Source organism: Canis lupus, chromosome 15 (assembly GCF_003254725.2).
Source record: "Canis lupus dingo isolate Sandy chromosome 15, ASM325472v2, whole genome shotgun sequence".
NCBI classification, from domain to species: Eukaryota; Metazoa; Chordata; class Mammalia; order Carnivora; family Canidae; genus Canis; species Canis lupus.
Genome location: NC_064257.1, coordinates 4,194,356 through 4,217,053, shown reverse-complemented (window position 1 = coordinate 4,217,053; position 22,698 = coordinate 4,194,356). Strand labels below are relative to the sequence as shown.

General features: G+C 43.3%; 1 long non-coding RNA gene across 11 annotated transcripts; it reads left to right on the top strand.

The window, feature by feature from the left end:
* Nucleotides 1–26: 26 nt before the first annotated feature.
* On the top strand, nucleotides 27–21,357 carry LOC112642356 (uncharacterized). Of its 11 annotated transcripts, none has more exons than XR_007402242.1 (8): nucleotides 27–1,574; nucleotides 2,011–2,095; nucleotides 8,885–9,097; nucleotides 9,599–9,690; nucleotides 10,162–10,250; nucleotides 11,530–11,632; nucleotides 13,589–13,918; nucleotides 14,444–21,357. It is a non-coding gene; the product is annotated as an uncharacterized LOC112642356 (long non-coding RNA). The 11 variants fall into 11 exon arrangements; XR_007402237.1 differs by having other exon boundaries at nucleotides 10,137–10,250; XR_007402244.1 differs by having other exon boundaries at nucleotides 9,596–9,690; nucleotides 10,137–10,250.
* Nucleotides 21,358–22,698: the final 1,341 nt, after the last annotated feature.

Sequence of the window (22,698 nt, the reverse complement as noted above, 5' to 3'; positions counted from 1 at the left end):
TCTTCGCAGAGGAGACAGGCCAGGGGCCCGGGACCCACAAGGGCACCTTGAGATGTGCAGCGTGTCTTTCCTGCATCAAGAGGAACAGCCTTAGTGAGGACATGCCTTGGCAGAGAACAGGAGGACCTCACACTGCAGATGCAGTATCTCCCTCAGCATCAAACGGTACCAGCAGGCACAGGCCCCAAACTCCAGACTCTACTTATCTACTGAGCCAACCCCTGAGGCCATGACAAATCCTCCCCAAAGCTCAGTGAGCTCACAAGCTAAAGCTGCCAACTATCCAGGGAGCCCACCATGGGGATGTCGGGGCCTAAGGTAGAAAGCTCAGGCTCTGTACACCCTCACCTTGGAGTATTTCCTCTGAGACTATGGGAGAAAGATGGGGCATATTCCTGAGGCCAACCAGAACCCATCCATCTTGTACCCTGAGCACACCATGGACCATCCCACAGGACTAAAATCTCCACAGGGGTGTAGAGAGGCATGGGAGGGCACTAATGCCCTCAACAACCTTGTCCCCCCCCCCGCCTCTCCTCCACTTGTCCAGTGATTCAACTCCAGAAGGAAGGTTCTACTCACATAAGCATCATGGAGGTAGCAAGGGGAAAATCACTGCATACGCTTCCTAGGGTTGCCATAACAGCTGGTAGCTTAAAACAACAAATTTACTCCCTCGCATTTACGGACATTAGAAATCCAAACCCAAAGGGACAGGGCCATGCTCCCTCTGAGGGTGGATAGGAAAGGATCTTTCCCTGCCTGTTCTCAGCTTCTGGTAGCTGCTGGCAATCCTTAGCATTCCTTGGCTTATAAATGCATCACTCTAGTCTCTGCCTCTGTTGTCACATCATCTTCATCCCTGTGTGTGTTCACACAGCTTTCTTATAAGAACAGCAGTTGTCAGATTAGGGCCTCCCCTAATCTAGTATGACCTCATCATAACTTAAATCTGCAAAGACTCAATTTCTAAACAAGGCCACATTCTGAGGTTCCAGGGGAACATGAATTTTGGAATGACACTATTCAACCCACTACAGCTACCCCAGCTTGAGGAGCCTATACTGACTGCTAGTCTGTGTCTCACGCACCAAACCCAGCAAATTGGAATAAGCTCCAGGGGCCCATCCAGTCTATCCTTGCTACTCAACAAGAAAGGAAGGAGGAGAGGGTGATAGAGCACACAAGTGGTACTTACTGAGAGAAATAAAACTATTTTAACTAAAAAAAAAAAATGGAGTTGAACATGCAGGCTGAAGGAGAGGAGAAGGGGGAAGAAGTGATGGGCAGGAGGAGCATCTGAGCCCAGAAGCCCGGCCAGCCTGGAAGCATGCTCAGCGGGCCTGGCCAGCACACGGAGCAGTGGAGTGAGAGCTGAACTAGAAAGACTAGTGAGGGTTGGATCACAGCAGAACTTGCCAGCCACACTTAGAAGCTTCAAACCTATTTGAGAACCAACTGGGAGCCACTGAAGGGTGTTAAGCAGAGGAGGGAGTGATATTTCCCACATGTGGAGGTGGCAATTGCATGGCGAGTGGGTTAGAGCAGAGTGGGGATGGTACATGGGATATGTGGTAAGTCATTTATCACAGATAATAGGTAAAGGCCAAAGAGGATTTATTTATTTTCATAAATTACAGTGGATCCAAGATTGTGCTCACAATAGCACCACTCATTCGCTTGCATTCTGGTTGCTTTATGGTACACCAGGTGCTCACACCTAACAGCAGGAAGTGCCAACATCACCCCTCTTGGGGTGATGGCATCATCAGTCAAAAAAAGGTTAAGGACCCTGCAGTAGATGAGTGAAAGAACATGATCAGCTATAGCCCTGCAGAAAGCCAGGAAACAAATGAGAAAGATTTAAGACCAACAGTTTTCAAATCTTTAGCCACTCAAAGTTCTTCAAACAATATGCACAACAGATAAGCACATAATTGCTCTGTTTAAATTATGGATGAGAAGCTCCTCATCCTGCCTGCTTAATATCCTCTTCCATTCCAACTTCAGAAGGCTCCAAAAGGACGAGTAAAACAGTTTGGAAGCCACTGGCCTCGACCATGTGAGAGGGTGGCAATAAGCATCTTAAGAGGAGGTGAGATAATACAGAAAGCTAGGAATTGACTTCTCAGTTGCAGGGTAGGAACGGGCGGAAGGGGTGTACCTAATGGAACATTCTTAGACAAGTTGCTGAAATTCCAGGTTTCTGGTCTGAGGAAGGAGGAGGGAGATCAGGGAAACAGGTTTGGGAGAAAGAGGAAGGCTTCCACATGCCCAACTGCAAGTGTGTGGGGGACACATACCCAGGAAGCCGGGGATATGTGGCAGAGGGAGCTGGAGAGAGCAGTCCCACCTGGAGACATGGAGGGATAGTTCATCAATATTCAGTGATAACTGGAGTCCGGGGAGGGGGGGGGAGCCATCTAGAAAGACTTTAAAAAGAAGAAACAGAACGTGTTATGATAAAGGAAAAGGAGAGAACCTAGGATAGGATCTTGATGAACACCAACATTTAACCGGTGCTCAGAGAGGTTGGGAGGCTAAGCAGGGTCATGATGTCTTGGGAGCAAAGAAGGAAGGGAAAGAAGGGTAATCCGCACGCATTCTCTGCTCTCAAGACACTGAGATGATACTCACAGTCTCAGATCATCACAAAGATTTATTGTAGAGGGACGCCTGGGTGGCTCAGAGGTTGAGTGCCTGCCTTTGGCCCAGGGCGTGATCCCGGGGTCCCTGCGTGGAGCCTGTTTCTCTCTCTGCTTCTCTCTCTGCCTATGTCTCTGCCTCTGTGTGTGTGTGTATTTCTCATGAATAAATAAATAATTAAAATCTTAAAAAAAAAGATTTATCATGGAGAGAGGGGGAAACCTAACTATCTCTTCAATTCAACTGAATTCAGGGATAGGGATTTTCTCCTTCACAAATACATCCTGTGCTTAACAGAGGCCCTGGAATGTAAGTGCTTTATAAATATTTGTTGAATGAGTGAGTTAATTAATGAATCTTTAAGAACTATTTGGGGAAAGCATTACAAAAGCTTTAAGAGCTGCGCAGAAGCATTGAGAGGATCAGGGTAAACTTGAGGACCATCTGGAATGTTCCCCAGGAGAAGAAACACACCAAGCTGTGTGCTGGCTCCCAGAAGACCCACACAGGGCAAGATTTAGGGAAGAACAATAGAAGCAAAGGGAAGCTACCCCGAGTGGCCTCCATGGCCCGGGAACACAGGCAGACAACACTATGTGGAATGGAGACAAACAGCCAAGAGGAAATGGAAATTATGGGATGTGCTTAAGGAAACCTAAGGTAATAAAAATAGAAATCTGGATTTAGGTTCTCACTGTATTATTGAAACTATGCTTGAGAAGTGGGGCAGACAGCCCTGGGGGGAATAATGCCAAATCAGCAGCATAGCTGCCTTGCCCTTAGAAACCAGGCTCCCTTTCACTTCTTCTTTTTCTAAGTAAAATCCAAGCTCCAGCATTTGGTTTGCTTCTGAGCAACCAAATGAAGCAGCAGATCTAGGACCATGGAGGGCAAAGCTCCCTGAAAAGGAACCTTGTCCAGAGTCTACCTACTTTGGCAGCCCCTGTGATGCTCAACAGGAAGAATACCCTCTACTGAGCAGAAAGGCTTATTTTTCTCCTTGAAAAGGAAGTCATCAGTTTACCTTTAATATTATGGTAAATAGAAAAGAACAGAAATTCACACTCTGCAATTAGCTAGGTAGCACCCTATGTATAACTCAAAAGGTAAGGGTAGCATTAAGGGTGCTCCTGCTTGGGAGGACAAGGAATCTCAGTTTCTGCAAATAACATGTTGACCAAGAACACAGCTAGGTTGTAGGTTGTCCCTACAACCCAATAAAGAGGCTAGAATGGAGGACAGGTGGGAGCTAAAATATGTGTATACATTTTTCTTCTGTGATATGGACTCTAGTGGACACTGGAGATCTTTCCTTTGGCCACACATCTTCAGAGACTTCTGGGCACAGTGTGCTGAAAGTCGGCCTTTCCAGCACGACTTCCAAATGGTCTCAGCATGAATTGGAGTGTTCTGATCACATATTTCTTGGCTTCTTTTCAGTGTTTTATCACCTCGCTTGGTTTTAGAAAATGTTTTTCCACCCACTGGATGGCTACAACCAAACTCTGATTTAGATGAGAACTTAGAAAGGGAAGTGGCCTCAAAGCTCCTGAAGAATGGAAGGGCACAGAAGTACATCATGAGGGAAATAGAAGGAAAATGGGATGGGCAGAGAGATGGTCTGGAAGGATACTAAGGTTTTAAATGTGGCTATACCTAGGGTAAGGAATGTTCTAATTTTCCCCTTGTGACTTAGCTTTATTGGCCTTTTCCATTTTTTCTCTGAGGAACTGTTATACTTTTAAATATAAAAAAATAAAAGTTATATTGTAACAAAAAGTCAAATTAGGATCTAGTTAATGTTTAACATGCTTTTTTTTAAAATGGTGTTTTTTTTTTTTTAAGATTATTTATTTACTTAAAGGCGAGAAAGAGAATGAGCAGTAGGGAGGAGCAGAGGAAGAAGCAGCAGCAGACTCCCAACTGAGCAGGGAGCCCAAAGTGGGGCTCAATCCCAGGACCCCAAGATCATGACCTGAGCTGAAGGCTGATGATTAATCAGCTGAGCCACCCAGGTGCCTCTTTTTTAAAAAAAAGTTTTTACTGTAGTAAAATATAGAGATTTTACCATTTTAATCATTGTGAAGGGTACAATTCAGTGGCATTAAGTACATTCCCAGTGTTGTACAGGGATCACCACCATCCATTTCCAGAAATTTCTCATCATCCCAGACAGAGACTCTGTACCCACTAGACAGTAACTTCCCATTTCCCCCTCCTTCCACTGGAAACCTCTATCCTACTGTCTCTAGGATTTGCCTGTTCCAAGTACCTCCTATAGGTGGGATCATACAATACTTATCAATTTGTATTTGACTTATTTCACTTGGCATAATGTTTTCAAGGTTCATGCGTGTTGTAGCATGTGTCAGAATGTCATTCCTTTTTAAAGCTGAATGGTGTTCTATTATGAGCCTGTAACACATGTACCCTCTGTTGCTGGTTGTCTTCGATGTCATTTGAGCTGTCTCCACCTTTTGACTGTTGTGAATAATGTTGCTATGAACATCAGTGTGCAAGTAACTGTTCAAGTCTTTGCGTTCAATTCTTTTGGGTATATACCTAAAAATGAAATGGCTAGGTCACGTGGTAACTCTCTATTTAATTTTGGGGGGAACCTCCATAATGTTTTCCACAACAGCTGCACTATTTTCTATTTCCACTGGTTTCTAACTTCTCGACATCCTCATCAACATTGGTTATTTCCCCCTTTTTGTATTATAGCCATCCTAATTTGTGTGAAGTGCAATCTCATTATGGTTTTGATTTGCATTTCCCTGATTAAGATGTTGAGCATCTTTTCTTGTGCTTGTTGGCCATTTATATGTCTTGTTTGAAGAAATGTCTATTCAAGTCCTTTGCCCACGTTTGAAGTAGATTTTTTCATTGTTGTTGAGTTGTAGGAGTTCTTTATATATTCTGGATATTAATCACATCTATGATCTGCAAATATTTTCTCACATTCCCATAGGTTGTCTTTTTGTCTTTTCGTACTCTCAAAAGCATTCTTTAACAGACAAAAACTTTTCAGTTTTGGTGAAGCCCAGTTTGTCTGGTTTTTGCTTTGTTGCTATGCTTTTGGTCCTGTATCCAAGAAATCATCGCCAAATCCAATGTTATAAAAGTTTTCCTCTGGGGTTTCGTCAAAATGTTCTATAGTTCTAGGTCTTATACTTAGGTCTCTAGCCCATTTTGAGTTAATTTTGCATATGGCATAAGGTAAGGATATGACTTCATTCTTTTGCAGTGGCTGTCCAGTTTTCCCAGCACCATTTGTTGAACCGACCGTGCTTTCCCCACTGGATGGTCTTGGAACCCTTATCAAAGTCTTACATGCTTTTTATACATATTTTTAAGATTTTGCTTATTTATTCATGAAAGACACACAGAGAGAGGCAGACACACAGGCAGAGGGAGAAGCAGGCTCCCTGTGGGACTCGATCTCAGGACCCCCGGGTCACAACCTGAGCCAAAAGCAGACACTTAACCACTGAGCCACCCAGGCATCCCCTTACATGCTTTTTATACTCTGAGAGACAATGGATTTTAATGTACTCTTCTGAACAAATGTGAAAATAAAGTGGCAATACTTGACACTTGTATAAATGGGGGTGATACTATAATCCTATAGTATACAGTGCTTTATGAATGAGCCACTGCTAACAACCCTATGGTGTTATATCACCATGAACATCATATCATAGGGTGGTTTCTATCCACTATTTCTTGTGATTCCCACCTTACCCCTGTGAGGTAAGCAGGACAGTAATAAATAGTCTCATTATAGAGATAAGCAAAGTTAGGTTCAGAAGGTAGCAAGGAAGCAGCAGAGCAAAGTAAGTGTTTTTTGTTTTGTTTTTTTTTTTCACCATCCTACAAAAGTGACAGTACTGGAAACAGCACAACTTTTACACTGAGATCTGGTTCCAATGTCCCTTTTACCAAGAAACTGGTCTGTCTTCTTCACTCATCCTGACATGGAGATGGTTTACTGCTCTCTACCTTGCACACAGAGGAAAACAAAGCTAACAAGAGGGTGCAAGGTCCATGCAGAGCAAACCCAGAAAGCAGGGCAAGGACCAAGAACAGATGCAGAACTACCACCGTCTCATCAGGACATCTCTTCAATAATTTTAAAGCCTTAGATGCGAAATAGCAAATCAATGCACAACACCTCCTGGTCAGATAGTCCAACTAAAGCACAAAGGATCTGAACAGCTGCAGGGACAGAGAGCTGGTTCTATCAGGCCAGGCTTCGGGGAAGAGAAATAGCTGAGCTGGAACTGATGGAAAGATGGCTCTTTAGGTTCATGTAGGAGACAGTTACATGTTCCCGGAAATGAAAGCTACCAGCTACCTACCATGGACAAGGTGCATCAGGACAAGCGCAGATAGAGAGACAGTAGATTCAAAACGGAGCAAAGATAGGAAGCAAGGAAGGAGTACATTAAGGCAGCCATGTGAAGTGCCTTAAGAGTCTCACATGAACCTTCTGTAAAGAAGGCTGCGCTTTCCACCAAGGCGAGATCCTGAAAGTTCATCCCTAACAATGTCCCCTTGGTTACCCTCCCTCCATCCAAAGCCTGCCTGGTGGGTTTCATCTCTCGGTACTGAGCGCTCAATATGCAAAACCTCTTCTAGATCTTCAAGCTCTAAAAGGAAACACAGCCTGCCTGATATAATAATGGGATGGATGGTGAGGCTATAAATTTATTTGGATTTACGATCTGGCTCTCTCCCTTCCCTCCATCTGTGCCAAACCATCCGGGGACGCTCCTGATTAATCATCTGTGGAAAAAGTACATTACTGCAAGGTGCATGTTCTCACTCAAGTGCTTTCAACAAGACCCTGGGCAGTTAGTGCAGAGGCTTTCAGGAAAGGAGCTGCTCAGGGGGCATTGAATATTTGGCCTTTCCTGTACCTCACTGCTGTCTAAAACCGGAATGGAAAGAAATACCTTCAGGGTCAGGGAGGATTGGAAAGCCATGCGGGCTTGTGGCAAGTCTAAGCCCCAGTATGAGACTGGGCAGCTGTCAATGGAGCCACCTGAACAGGTGATGCTGGGGGCAGGATGTCAGCTAGTTGGTCCCAGGAGATGTTAGCCAGCCACAGGAGGCAGCGGGATACAGCGGGATGAGGCAGGCTTTGGAGAAAGACTGTCCAGATTCTGGTTCTGCCATTCAGTGTGTGGGCCTGAGCAAGGCCTCGGAGTTTCAGGTTCCTTTACCAAAAATGGAGAGAGCCTCTGCCATAGCGATCGGTTGTGGTAGTGAGTTTCTAAAACGGCTCCCAAAGAGCCCAACCTGTAGGTGCTCACGCCCTGGGGTAACGTTCTTCTCTTGAGCAGAAGCTGTACCAAGTGACTTGACTCTAATGAAGAGACTATGGGAGAAGTGATGGCATGTGGCTTCTGAGATCAGGTCACAGTTAGGTCTTGCTTGCCTCCCCTCCCTGGCTCTTCCCCCTTGTGTGGGCTGCCCTGCGGAGCTGTGCACAGGACAAGGAACGGAGGGCGGCCAAGAATCCTGCCAACAACCCTATCCATGAACTTGGAAGCAGTCCCCTCTCCAAGTCAAGCCTTAGTATGACTACAGTCTGGCCAACCTCTAACCAGAGCTTGTGAGACACCTGAGCTGGAGGCCTCAGGGAAGCCACCTGCAGATTCCCAACCAGAAACTAGGAGGGAATAAGTTATGGCTTCAGACCACTGAATGGGGGTGGGGGGTAGCTCGTTATGCGGCAATAGATAGCCAATGCCATGGAACGGAGGGTTTAATAAGGGACCACGTACAACAGCCAGTCCATAAGTGGTAGCTATTATCCTCAGCGTGAGATGGACTAATTGCCTTCCGATCCATTTGTAGCAAAGATGGTGGTAGGAAGATTGGGGGATGGAGGAAGGGGAGGGGGATGGCATTTTCCAGGAAATCATGAACTAAGCAGAAACTAAAAAGAGAAATTGAGCCAAATGCCAACTATCTTGTGACATGTGATCATCTCCCTTCTCCATGGTCCCAAAATATTTCATTTGTGCCATGATTATAGCACCAGCACGGCTGGCCCTGTGTCAAGCCGTCGCCCCTTCTTCCTCAACCTGTCCTCAAAGATAGGGACCCAGCCTGGTGCTGCTGAATCCATCAGCATGCCAAACACTGTACTTTGCAAATAATGATGAGAAGAGCCCATAATTGTCCTTCCTTCCTTCCTTCTGTTTGTTTGTTTGTTTATTTATTTAAGAGAGAAAATGAGCAAGTGAGAGAAAGAGAGAGAGCACAAGCAGGGGAGCGGCAGGCAGAGGCAGAGGAAGAAGCAGACTTCCTGCTGAGCAGAGACCCCAATGTGGGGCTCCACCCCAGGACCCTGAGATCATGACCTGAGTCGAAAGCAGATGCTCAACCAGCTAAGCCACCCAGGCACCCCTTCTTCCTGTTTTTAAAAATTATTATTCTGGTAAGCTCTACTTCCCATTCTTTTCTTATTCAAATTCTCCTTGTCTTTCAAAGTGTAGTTCACAGATGTCTATCCCTGCACAGTCTCCCCAACTTCTAGCTCTTTCTTCCGCAATAGTCACTCTGTCCGGGATTCTCCTAACAAACTATTTGTTCCTCTAGCTCTTTGCTAGAACCTGTGTGTTGTCACTGTCTCTCCCTCTAGACAGCAGCCTCCAGGCTCGCAGGGGCAGTCTGTCCCTTCACCCTCTCAAGCTGAGTGCCCACCCCAGGCTTGCAGTGGGTTCTCAGAACCAGTAACCCAAGGGATAAACTATTCCAAACAATTCTCTGAGATTTGAATAAACAAACAAACAAAACAAGATGTTGGGGGGGGCAAGTCAGAAGGGAGGTCACAAATTGAAACAGACTTTTCCCAAGCCACAGGGGGGCCACAAGTACCCTCCAACCCAACCAGGTTTATCAGAGCTGGTGGGATCTCACAGGTTTGTTTCCTAAGCAGGATCTGATGCCAGCTGTGGATCCCTGCTGACATTGTCTCCAGGACAAAGAAAATGGAGCTGTGAACACCACCCACCATGAGAGAAAGAGCAGGTAAGAGGAGGCAGACAGATATAGTTAGAAACATAGCTCAAGGGGCGCCTGGGTGGCTCAGTCGGTCAAGCCTCTGCCTTTGGTTCTGGTCATGATCCCGGGGTCCCAGGATCAAACCCTGCATTGGGCTACTTGCTTAGCAGGGAGTCTGCTTCTTCCTCTGACCCTCCCCCCTCTCGTTTTCTCTCTCATTCTCTCTCTTTCAAATAAATAAAATCTTAAAAAAAAAAAAGAAAAGAAACATAACTCAAGAGGGTACAATAAACAAGCACCCCAGGAATTCATGGTCCACGGTGAAGGCTAACCCATGCTCCTCTAGCCCCTCCCGGCTCCAGCACATCATGGATCAGGACCAGATCTAACAGGGATTCACCTCCACACAGAACTCGGTTCTGGGCTAAACAGGACCAAACAATCTGGTGATTTCTATCTCCCTTCTTGGGCAGGGGAAGCCCAAGATACCATAAACAGAAGAGGAATGGGAGTGCCAGTGACACTGTGACAAAATTAGGCTTTTAATGAAGATGAAGCAGGGTGATAACTCCCACAAATCACACTGGGTAAGAGAATGCCAGTCTCCTTGGCAACCCCTCCTCCTTAGAGGCAACCTCAACTCAAGTATGGCCAAGCCCCAGGCTGAGGGGAAACCAGGTCCCTTCACTCCTGGGGGCCCCCAGGTCCTGAGCACAGGGCCTGGGCCTCCCTGGAGGCACCAAGTGAGTCATAGGCAGGTCTGAGTCTGGGTCTCACTGCTTCAGATGCCCTCATCTCAAAGGCACTGGTCAGCATCCATTTGCACTAATAACTCATCAGAATAATCCACCCAGGCTAGAGATTGGCCAGCTCCTGCCCACCTGGTAGTGATTAGTCAGCACCCACCTGTTGGGCAATAGTTGGTTAGCACTGACCATCCAGTGCTGTCCCTTTGCAGCCCTGTGAATTAGGTAATTACAATTGTCAAGGAGGCCTGAGCCTGGAAGAATGGAAAAAAGATGGAATAAGAGAGGAAAGGAACATCCTTCCCATACTTAACAATTTATAGGGTATTTTAATATGGTTTCTTTCTTTTGATCTTCCCCATAACACTGGGGTCTAGGTACAGTCGGCCCACTTTTACAGAGGTATTCATTCATTTCTTTCACAGACATTTTGGGAGCACCTATTCTGGGCCCAACTCTTGGGATGCTCTGTGGATACAGAGAAAAATAAAATGCAGCTCTTGCTCTCAAAGAGTACAACTCCAAGAGAGAAAAGCAGACATCATCATGCTCGTCCTAATAACAGCTAATATGTCTGAGCTCTTCTATATGCCAGGCACCACCTGAGCACCTCATTAGTAATAACTCATTTAATCCTCACAACAGTTTTATGAAGTAGGCATGGCAATCATCCTTATTTTACTGATAATAAAACTGAGGTCCGGAAAGGTTAACTACCTTCCCCATTCTCTCAGCTAGTAAATGTCAGAGGCAGGATTTGAACCCAAGCAGTCTGTTTGTCAAGTCTACACCTTTAGGCACTCCAGAAAATCAAGCCCAATATGACATGTTAAGTAGCAACTTAGAAATGCCCACCTTGCTATTGTGGTGAAGAGGAATGAGTAAGGCAGAGAATCATTTAAACAGGGCTCTCCCAGAGTCCCAAAGGCCCACATCACTTCTATTTTTAAGGCTATGGTATATTAAAATCAATATATAAATTCGAAGTTACAGAATTCTGGTATATTTGAGGTGTTTGTACTTAACATCTGATTGTAATGCATTTGTGATATAATGCAATGTGCTTACCACAAGATAATTCCAAGATTATGAAAACATATTGACTCATTGTGCATTTCAGGTAGGACAGTCCAAGCAGACAAGGCTGCATGACAAACATGATCCTCTTTCGGTTCAGTCGATGTATTGCTGCCGTTGGATGGAAGTTTTCACTCAGAGTTAAGGTCAATAATTGAAATTTGTTGCTCCCTTCTGATGGAGGGTCTGGGAGCCAAATGGGGGTCTCCTGTGACTGGCCTTGACTTTCAACAATGTTTTAAAGCCAGCCAGGCAGTGCAGTTGGTGCCTAAAGAGGACATTCTACAGCTATATTATATGGGTTTGAGACTCAGTTCTGTAGCCTACTAGTTGTGTGAACTTGGGCAAATTACTTAAATGATCTTTGCCTCAGTTTCCCCATCCATAAAATAAGGATAACCTAGCTCCTAGTTTGGCTGTGAGTATTAAATACATAACCTATGCAAAGTGCTTAAAAGCACACCTGGCATATAGCAAGTCCTCCATAAGTGTGAAGCATCATTACCTCAAAGAAAGAGCAGGGACTCCTAGTGTACAAAGAGTAAATATGAATTCTAGTTGAAAGAACCGGTGTATACAAAGGCACAGGGGTGTGAAATTCAAGAAACATTATGGAAATTGAAAATGACTCCATGTGAAGGAGGGAGACCCAGGCTCGGATGGGGAAAAGCCTTGTACACCAGGGTAAGGAATTAGAGTGAAGACTCTAGAAGACGGGGCCACTGGTGGATGAGGAGCCTGATCAGAAGGTTCCGAGGCTCAGAATTCTAAGTGACTCACTTAGGCAGGACATGGAAGAGTGGGAACTCAAAGATTGATCTGCTGCTGCTTTGAAATTCCATGTTCTCTTCTTTCCACAAGAATGAACTTGCATATCCAATCCCCAGCCCCACCCCCACAACCATTTCATCCATCTTCAGGTGTGGCCCTGCTGGTTTTCCCCAGAAAGCCACTCCTCCTCAATTCTCAGTTCATTGGGCTCAGGTGTCATCACCACCTCCACTGTAGGGGGGACTCAGGCCCTGCCAATCACAGCATCGAACCCCCAGAAATCATCTGGCCACCATTATCATCATCGTCATCATCATCATCATCCACAATTTTTTGAGCACTTAGCTGTGCCAGGCATTGCTCTAAAAGATTCCCATGCTTTATCTCATTTAAACTTCTAACCAACCCTTGGTAGTAAAGCACTAGTACCTTTTTTAAAATTAGGAAACCAAAGACATTCTAAATCCAAAGTCCATTTGCTTAACTACCCCATTACTCTGCCTCCTGCCCATTGGTCTGGAGGGAGACTGGCATCTCCCCAAAAGGCAGCTCGGGAGAACCACTGGAAGAAGCTACTCTCTTATTTTCCTGAGTTACTCAATCGCATTGAAAATAAATACAGAAATCAGACCCACAAAATCTTTCTAAATTGACCTGAGCCTCAAATGAGTGCTCACTATAGATGTTGAAGAACACATACATTCATTCCTCAAATATCTATTGCCCCTCTTGGGCCAGGTCCCACACATGGCCTTAAAAAATACAAAGATGAACAGGATAAGAGGTCAGCCTTGGGGCAAGGGCACCACGTGGTGGGAAGTCAGATTCCATAATGGCTTGCTCTGGAGTAGCTGGTCCTAACCCTAGCCATGGGACTGTCAGGTATAGGATCTAAGCTCTGGCCTAGCTGTCCCTCAAATCAGTGAAGCCATAGGAAAAGTGTAGGTAGCAGCCACATCGGCAGCATCACCATGTCACGCGCCATGCCACGTGCCTTGAACCCTACTAGGGAGCTGCTCTGATACTTCCTAATTTGTACCAAAAGCACGATACATTGGACTTATAAACTACACTCATTTCTTAAAACTACATACAACTCCATGTTCTACCTAGGAAATTAAGTTTTAATTTGGTGAATTTTTAAAGCCATGCTCCTTCGCAACTGCAAGAGATGAGAAGGGGAGAAAAAAGCGAAAGTAGAAAATCAGATCACCCATCACCCCACCACTCAGAGGCAACCACCTCTTCCACCTCCTTCCAATCCTTTCTATATACATTTTTAACACAGTTGAGATCATACTGTATAATCAATTTTGTATCTCGCTTTTCAGAAATGTGAATTTAAAAGTCAAGCACCCAAGAACCCCGGCTATCTCATCAACACTTCAGATGCCTCAGAAATGCATTGGAATTTTTAAAAATTGATTCTACAAATCTCCCCCTCCACTTCTCTTCTGACCGCGTGGGATTCGCAGCAGAATACACACGATATAGACACATCCCCTGAAGTGTAATAGATTTGAATTGCACACAAGTTGGTGAATGAATGTCTAAATAATTAGGAGGTTAATTAATTTAAAATATAGGAGGATGAGAGAAATTTGAAGCTACGGATTCAATAGAGATCTGCAAGCCTGTTCCGCTAATGAAAACAGAGAGAGGTAAGAGATGGAGACCATAGAACATGGTAACAGAGCCAGCTGCTCCAATGGGCATCAGACTTCCCGGGACCTGTCATCTTGACTGTGTCGTGCTGCTGGCCAAGAGGCCTCCTTGGCATGCAAACACCAGGCAATCCAGTTCAAATTCAGGTTTTGCTGCTTGTTGACTTTGTGACTTTGGGCAGACTAATCTCTGTGAACCCCAGCCTTCTCATCTGCAAACAGGAAATGATGCAAGAATGTCTGCCTTGTAGTATCACATTATGCCCATGTATGTAAAATAATCCAAAAACACAGCAAAATCATAGGAAATGTTAGCTCTTCCTACCTGGAAAGCAGTTATGTCCTAGAGCCGTGGCTTTCTCAAAGTTTTTGACTGTGGCCCACGATAGCAAATCTTTTTGGGATCATCAACCAGAACATACATATATGTTATAGTTATGCACATGTATATATCTACACACATATGTTTGTGTGTGTGTGTGTCTTTCATTAAACATTAATTATCTTTTTTTTTTTAAGTAGGTTTCACACCCAGTGTGGAGCCCAACACGGGGCTCAAACTCATGACTGTGAGATCAAGACCTGAGTAGAGATCAAGAGTTGAACACCTAACCGAATGAGCCACCCAGGTGCCCCTAAATGCTAATTATATTTACCCGTGCAGTGCTAGTTGTATTTTCCATCCTACACTATTTCATTTTTTTACAACTCTGGTTGCAACCCACTGAAGTGATTTCATGATTCTCTACTGTCTCAGTTGGCAATCTAAAAAACTCTAGCCTAATGGAAAGCACATAGATTTTGGTATATATAAAAAAAAGTTCCCTGGGATCAGATCTCACCTCTGCCACTTACTGCTTGTGTAAATATAGGAAAGATTTTGTTTGCTTTAAAAAAAAAAAAAAAAAAAAAGCTGATCTTCAGTTTCCTCACCTACAAAATGAAGACAGTGGCCGTCTTACCGACGTGTATTATACGGCACAGGACTCGGCACTTGGTAGGTACCCCATAAGCTGTAGCTTTTGTAATTGATCTGCTTTGCTATGCAGACAGGACTCTAGAAGAAGCTTGCCCCCATTACCAATGCCTTTGGGAACTCCGAATGCAATTACCTCAGGGCTTTGTCTCAGGGCCTGGTGTGGAAGCAGCTTCTGAGGTCTGTGATACCCTTGCTTAACAGCATGCTTCCAAGTCCTGCTATTTGGATTTGATTTTTTAAAGTACTTCCTTTATTTTAATTCAGACCCCAGGGACCTGGAAAGTACACCACTGCTTTTTCCCAATAAAAATCAGACCAGCAATAAGCATATTGCATTTGAAATGGTGAAGCTGGGCTCGCCTTCAAAGGACACCGCATTAGGACTTGGCTCACCCCCAGCCTGTGTTCCACAGTCGATTTCCCTGGAGGGAACTTGGCCACAGCCTTGAGGCCTGGTGGGCTGAAAGAAACCTTGGCTTCAACTAACTCTTTTGCAACTGGGCGGATGAGACATGAAGGAGAGAGAGAAACTACCCGAGCAACACTGATGGCAAATCAGGACTCACGTGTTACGGCTCAGACTCCATCCTGGAAACCCAGAGCAGGTGGGGAGCATCCCGCCCTCGCGGTCAGTCCCCTGAGCCTCACATAATGAGGGCTCTCCTTCACTCAACAGGCCTTGGTTATCAGAGGCACTTTAATCCCTGGGGAGAACACTTCAAGGTAGCTATACTTAGAAAAACAATTTTAGTAGTAAAAAAAATGTTTTAAATATGTAGCGTTTACTAGATGCACCCTTTGAATTGCTTTAGACATCTTCACTCATTTAATTTTCATAACCCTGTGAGATAGATCTTATTCTCATTACCTTGATTTTAAGGATTCTAAAATGGAAGCACATGGGGATTAAGTGATTTGCTCAAAGTCTTGTGGACAGAATGTGGCAGATCAGAGATTTGAACCCAGGCTTGAGTCTGTGTCCTTAATGACCATTGCCCCTTGGTAATGACATGAATGGCTAGCCCTTCCTCCGGGCTCACCACCATGAGCCCGGCACTGTTGTAAGCCCTTTACTTGTATTAATTCATTCACTTTCCACCATAACCTTGTGAGGTGGATGTTATTACACCCATTCCCTGTATAGGAGTCTACTCACACCCAGAGCTGTTTTTCCTGTAACCTCTAAGGACATAGAACCTTGAAGGACCCTCCACTCTGAAACAGCACGGGGGTCACAACACCTGAGACAGAAGGGTTCTGTTGGTGGCGGCCTCCCAAGTAAGAGAAGTTACACCTGTTGACCCATTAATCAAACACTCATTTTTCTAAAGACCTACTCCATGCCAAGCACCTGACTGAGTTCTGAGGCCTCAAAGATGTACTCATTCTCTGCCCTCAAGCTGGTGACAATCAGGAAACAAAAATGTTGTTAGCTGCTATTTTTTTTTTTTTATTTAAATTCAATTAATTAACATATATTGTATTATTAGTTTTAGAGGTAGAGGTCAGAGATTCATCAGCTGCATATAACACCCAGCGTTCATTACATCAGGTGCCCTGCTTAATGCCCATCACCCAGTTATCTCCTCCCCCACCCATCTCCCCTCCAGTGACCCTCAGTTTGTTTCCTATAGTGAAGAGTCTCTTATGGTTTGTCTCTCTCTCTCTGATTTCATCTCATTTTATTTCCCCTCTCTTCTCCATGATCCTCTGTTTTGTTTCTTAAATTCCACATATGAGTGAAATCATATGATAGTTGTCTTTCTCTGATTGACTTATTTTGCTTAGCATAATACCCTCTAGTTCATCCATGTTGTTGCAAATGGTAAGATTTTAACTTTTGATGGATGAGTAATATTCTATTGTATATACATATACCACATCTTCTTTATCGATTCATCTGTTGGTGGATATCTGAGATCCTTCCATAGTTTGGCTAGTGTGGACATTGTCGATAGCTGCCATTTTAAAGCTATTACATTGGGTCAGGCACACTGTCCAGGGCTTCCATACCCAAGATCTTTATCTCCTCTTAACAACACTTACTGGGGTTAGCATTATCACTCCTGAAGTCAAAGTTGGATAAAGCCAGGATTCAAACCTAGGTTTGCCTGACTCCAAAACCCATAGTCCCTATAACTAAATCATATCCAATCTCCACCCAGGGTGGAGAATCAAACTAAGTAGACATCACAATCATCACTCCAACATCTAGCCCACCCATCCTCCATTGTGAAATAGTCTGAGATTTGACTCCACCCTTATCTCCAAGGGTGATTGGTCTAAGTTAATCTGGATCACCTTATCCCCTTCCATGGTGATTGGTTCATATACCAGACTTCAGCCAATCAGCACATGTCACCCACAGGTATGCACAGATTGGTTCAGGTGATCTAATCAGAGAGAAACTCTAGGACTCTCCTTGGTCATTGCGAGGAGGGTTATTCTTTCTTCCTTTGGAAATATAAGCAAGAAAGAGTGAGACACCTGTTCCCTTGGCTTTCATCTTGCAATGGGGAGGAAAGCCAGCCTGAGAGTGGAACCAACACATGGAAGAGTACAGAGGTGAGGGAAAAGCTGAGAAACAGAAGTGGAGCTCTGGAGCCTACACGACCTACCCATTGGTTTCTCATTTATGTGAGTCAAGGGGTCCTCTTTAATGTGCAAGTCAGTTCTCTTGCTTGCAAATGAGAACATCCTAACTAAGGTACACAGTGTTTAGGAGAGGTTGAAGTTTATGAAGCTCAGAGTTATCATTCTAAACTTTTTATATATTTGCCAAGTAAACATGACAAAACTGCCCCCAAATTTGTAAGTGAAAAAAATAGTAAAGTTTTAGCTAATAAAATTCTTTAAAAGAATTTAAAATCTCAAAAACACAATATAAATACAATTAAAGAATATACAACAAACCAGAAAACATTTGAAACCCATTTGAAAAAAAAAAAAAAAGAAACCCATTTGACAATTAAGAAGCCTATATCCATACATTTGTATAAATGAAAATAAGTAGCATCCCTATTGAAAAGAAATGAGCTAAAGACACAAGGAGGTAAAAAAAAAAAGACACAAGGAGGCATTTCTTAAACTAGAAGAAAGAGAAATTAATAAACACAAATTTATATCAAGAGTGTCATACCTTGATGTTTCCCTATCAACACAGCAAGGAGTAGAAGGAATAGCAGCACTCAGGATTGGGGAAGGTGGATGAAAACTCACACTCAAACAAGCAACAAACCTAAAAGGCAGCCTACAGAATAGGAGAAGATATTTGCAAATGACATATCTGATAAAGGGTTAGTATCCAAAACATATAAAGGACTTATAAAACTCAACACCCGAAAAACAAATAATCCAATTAAAAATGTCTCAGAAGATACGAACAGACATTTCTCCAAAGAAGACATCCAGACGGCCAGCAGACACATGAGAAGATGCTCAACATCACTGATCATCAGGGACATGCAAATCAAAACTACAGTGAGATTGACCACCTCACACCTGTCAGAATGGCTAAAGTCTACAACACAAGAAACATAGGAGGTGTTGTTGGTGAGGATGCAGAGAAAGGAGAGCCCTTGTGCACTGCTGGTGGGAATGCAAGCTGGTGCAGCCACTCTGGAAAACAGTATGGAGATTCCTCAAAAAGTTAAAAATAGAGCTACCCTATGACCCAGCAATTGCCCTACTGGGTATTTGGCCAAAGAATACAAAAACACCAATTCAAAGGGATACATGCCCCCTTATGTTTATAGCAGCAATTATTTACAATAGCTAAACTGTGGAAGCAGCCCATGTCCATTGACAGACTATATACATATATAATATTATATATATATATATATATATATATATATAATCTCAATATATCAGACTATCAGTCATAAAAACAAATGAAATCTTGCCATTTGCAATGACATGAATGGAGTAGAGTACGATGTTCAGCGAAGTTAGCCTGTTAGAGAAAGACAAATTTGTGATTTCATTCATATGTGGAACTTAAGAAACAAAACAAATGAGCAAAGAGGGGAAAAAGAGAGACAGAGATACAAACCAAGAAACAAACTCTTAGCTATAGAGAATGAACTGTTGGTTACCAGAGGGGGGCGGGGATGAGTGAAATAGGTAACGGGGATTAAGGAGTACGCTTGGGATGAGCACTGGGTGATTAAAATAAAAACTTTAAAAAAATAATAAATAAGAGTAAAATTGTATCTTAAAAAAAAAGAAAGAAAAACAAAGAAAAAAGGAAATACTCTCACGCCCTGCTGGATTAAGTGCAAACTGGTATCACCCCTCTGAGGGACAATTTAGCAGTTAAGTGGCATAATTTTTTAAATATACATACCATTTGGTTCCTCCACTTCTCTTCTTAAAATGTTATCTAAGCAAATAATCCAAATAGCATGCAAAGTCACATGTTCAGGGATATTCATTGCAATTGGGGGTGGGGGGTAATGAGAACTGGAAACAATATTCAACAGTAGGTGATTGGTTAAATAAACTCTGGTGGTTTCATATAAATGGAGTCCCATGCGACCAGTTAGAAAGACAATATTGCTATATTTTAAAAAAGTGGATGCTATACTCTTTAGTTATAAAATCAGTTTACAAAAGAAAAAATATATGTATTCTCTATGATACACATATATTAGAGATGGTAAAACATTTGTTATCTATGAGTCTAAAACTAGAAGCATCTAAACACTGAAAGATCTACAATCTTAGAACAGAAGGTTTCATTTTAAAAGGTTTTTTGTTTTTTGTTTTTTTACGATTTTACAATCACCTTTTAAAATCCTCCTGCTGTAATAATGAATGAGCAAGTTACTGGTGCCTGGAGACTGGTGAGTGGCCTGTATGCGACAGGCTAGCTTGGACGGGGCGGAGCAGGTCACCACAGGTAGATGGAAAGAAGCCACTTAGTGTAGTAAGGATCCTGTCTTCTGGGACGAGGGTCCCTTAGCACCCTGTTGAAGGGTCTCCAGATCCAAGTGGCAGGAAATGTGAAAGGAAAGTGTCCCAGGAGCAAGGGGTTACCACGGAAGGGGATTTTCAAAAGAGCTGCGGTTTCTCAAAAGTTGTTACAGAAAATCCTGCTGACAAGTGATTTTTGCCACAACTCCACCCAGAGGTCAGGAAGGATTTCCCAGCAAATAAAAACGTAATGTACATTTTTATCATCATAGGATGTTCTCAAGAATATGTTGCTAATTCTGATTTTTAGTGTGAAAATTCATAAGAACATGCAGTTTTGCATTTACATGACTAAGTAGTAATGTACTTAGTAATGTAATGCGTTATTACAATTTATGTAATTGTTTTTCCATTTTCAGGTAAAAAGAGACATTTTCAGCAGATACAACACGATGGTATTTGCAATCAATACTTCAATACAGTCACAGGACATAATTATATTAAATCAAAAGTTCTTTGCATTTAGTTCTTACCACACACTGTATACTGTATCTTCCACCCTAATATATTTTTCTATTACCATGTTCCTATGAAGTCAAGAATCTAAATCCTAGAAATATTGTTAATGTAAAATAAGTCAGATTCTGGACCTTCTAGGTATCTGATCAGTGTGTGTGTGTGCGTGTGTGCACGTGTGTGTGCGTGTGTAAATATTAGCAGTTTGTGGGTGATTTAAATTATTTTGAATCATGGGTGGTTTAAATTTTTTTTTTCTTTTTTGATTTGCCAGCAATTTCTAACCTTTTTGCTTACACTGAGCACACTAGTAGTATACATTTCACTTAACAAACTCAGGTACTTGAGAGATGCTATTTTCTTAATTTTCCTATTAGTGAGTTTAACTCCTAGTCCCAGCTCTATTCCCCTTTGTGGCAGAAGTATAATCATGTTCAAATCAGGTACTGGGGGCTTGCAAACTGTCAAGCCATCAGTAGGCGGGAGGTCTCTGGTTGGCCATTGTCACATCCTGTCCACACTGGTCACTTTTGCACACTCCTTGCCTGGACCACAAGCCCCCCAAGGCCAGCTGTCCCAATGTCTTCCAGATGCCCTGCTGGAGCAAAGGGAATTCTGGGAGGCTCCCTCAGCCCTCCTCCTCTCTCCTGTCTCTCTGCACCAACACCTTGCCAACTGCTCCCCCCCATGCAGGAAAATCCCACAAGACTTGCCTTCCCTAAGCTCTGCCCTGGCAAGGCAATAGCTCTCTATATTCTCGTCTCTCGCAAATCTTACCTAGTGAGGGAGAGGTGTGAGCAGGGGAAAAACCCAAACAAACAAAAGTGACTCTGATCAATCACATATGCTTCTAAATAGCTTTTGGGGTTTTTGTTTTTTATGTGTAACTCCCAGAATTGGACTCATGTTCTCTGGTCATACGTTATGTCACATGTCCTATTACATATACGTTGAGCTATTTAATTTCAATAAATAAACAAGTATATGGACACAGAAAACAGTTCACTCTCACTGAACTTTTATCTTGCACAATTACTGTACTATTATTATTGTTGTGAAATAATAAACATAAGCGGTGATTTAATGCTGCTTCTCCTACATACCAGGTAATGATCCGGTGCTTTACATCTGTTAACTCTGCTGATCCTCAAAACAGCTCTTACGTAGGTGCTAATAGTATTCCCACTTTGATGAGGAGGAAACCAAGTCAAAGAAAGATTAGGTAACCTGAGGTCACACAGCAGGATTCAATCCCAGGAGTTAGGTACAGGGTTTGTGCATCTTGAGACCCTGCAAATTTAACCTGTTAATGGGGTCATGTGCCAATAGAGAGAGAGGTGAAGCATCCTGCCAAATGTCACTAGTTTAACCGGCTCAAACCTGGGACTAGAACCCGGGTCTTCTGACTCCAAATCTCATCTTTTTCCTCTGCATCTCTTTGCTTTATGAGATTGACAAAGCCGATGACTTTGCCAACTAAAGCCAGTGCAAAACTACCATTCGCTTCCAAACAGGATGTCTGGGAAAGCTTTGCTGTGATTTGTGAGTCTAATCCCTAGTGGGACTGTCATTGTTGAAGATTCTTAATAGACACCATTGTCAGGTCTGGCTCTCAGGTTGCAAAAAGACAAGTGCTCAAGTACAAGACAGGGGAGTAGAGTCTTAGCAGCCATAGCCAATGAGAAAATTCCCAGTGGGGATTTTCACGGACTTGGAGCTAAGAATGAGCCTGCATTCTAGATGTGAGTTCTCAGATGCTCCTAGGCTGTATTAACACAAGTCTCCCAGTGTCCCACATAAGGGGTGGGAGAGTCCTATTCCTATCTGTCACCTGAGCCTCTACTCCCCTTTGGACACTACATTTGAAAGGGGCATAAGCAGCGAGAGCCCTAGAAGAGGATGACAAGTTTGACGGGGAGTGGTGGAAGCCACATCTGGGAAGAATAGAGGAAGGTTCTGGGCTGAAGCTCTTAAAAACGGAAAGGTGATTGATCTGGGGACATGACTGCTGTTTGTAAAACTCTGAAAAGTGTCATGGGAGAGAACAAGAAGATTGGCCTATGGGGTTTACTTTTATTTATTTATTTATTTATTTATTTTGTCAATTTATTTTTTATTGGTGTTCAATTTGCTGCCTCTGGGGTTTAAAAGAGCAAACCTAGAACCGAGAGGTGGAAGAAAGAGGAGAGAGAGAGAGAGAACGCAAATGACACATTTAAATGCTCAGGCCTTGGAGCCAGACCGTCTCAACTTGAATCACCACTCAGCTGTTACGTAACCTCTCTGTGCGTCAGCTTCCTTGTCCATAGGGACAAGGGACAAAATAGGAATAATAAAAGCATCTATTTCAGAGTTCCTGAGAGGC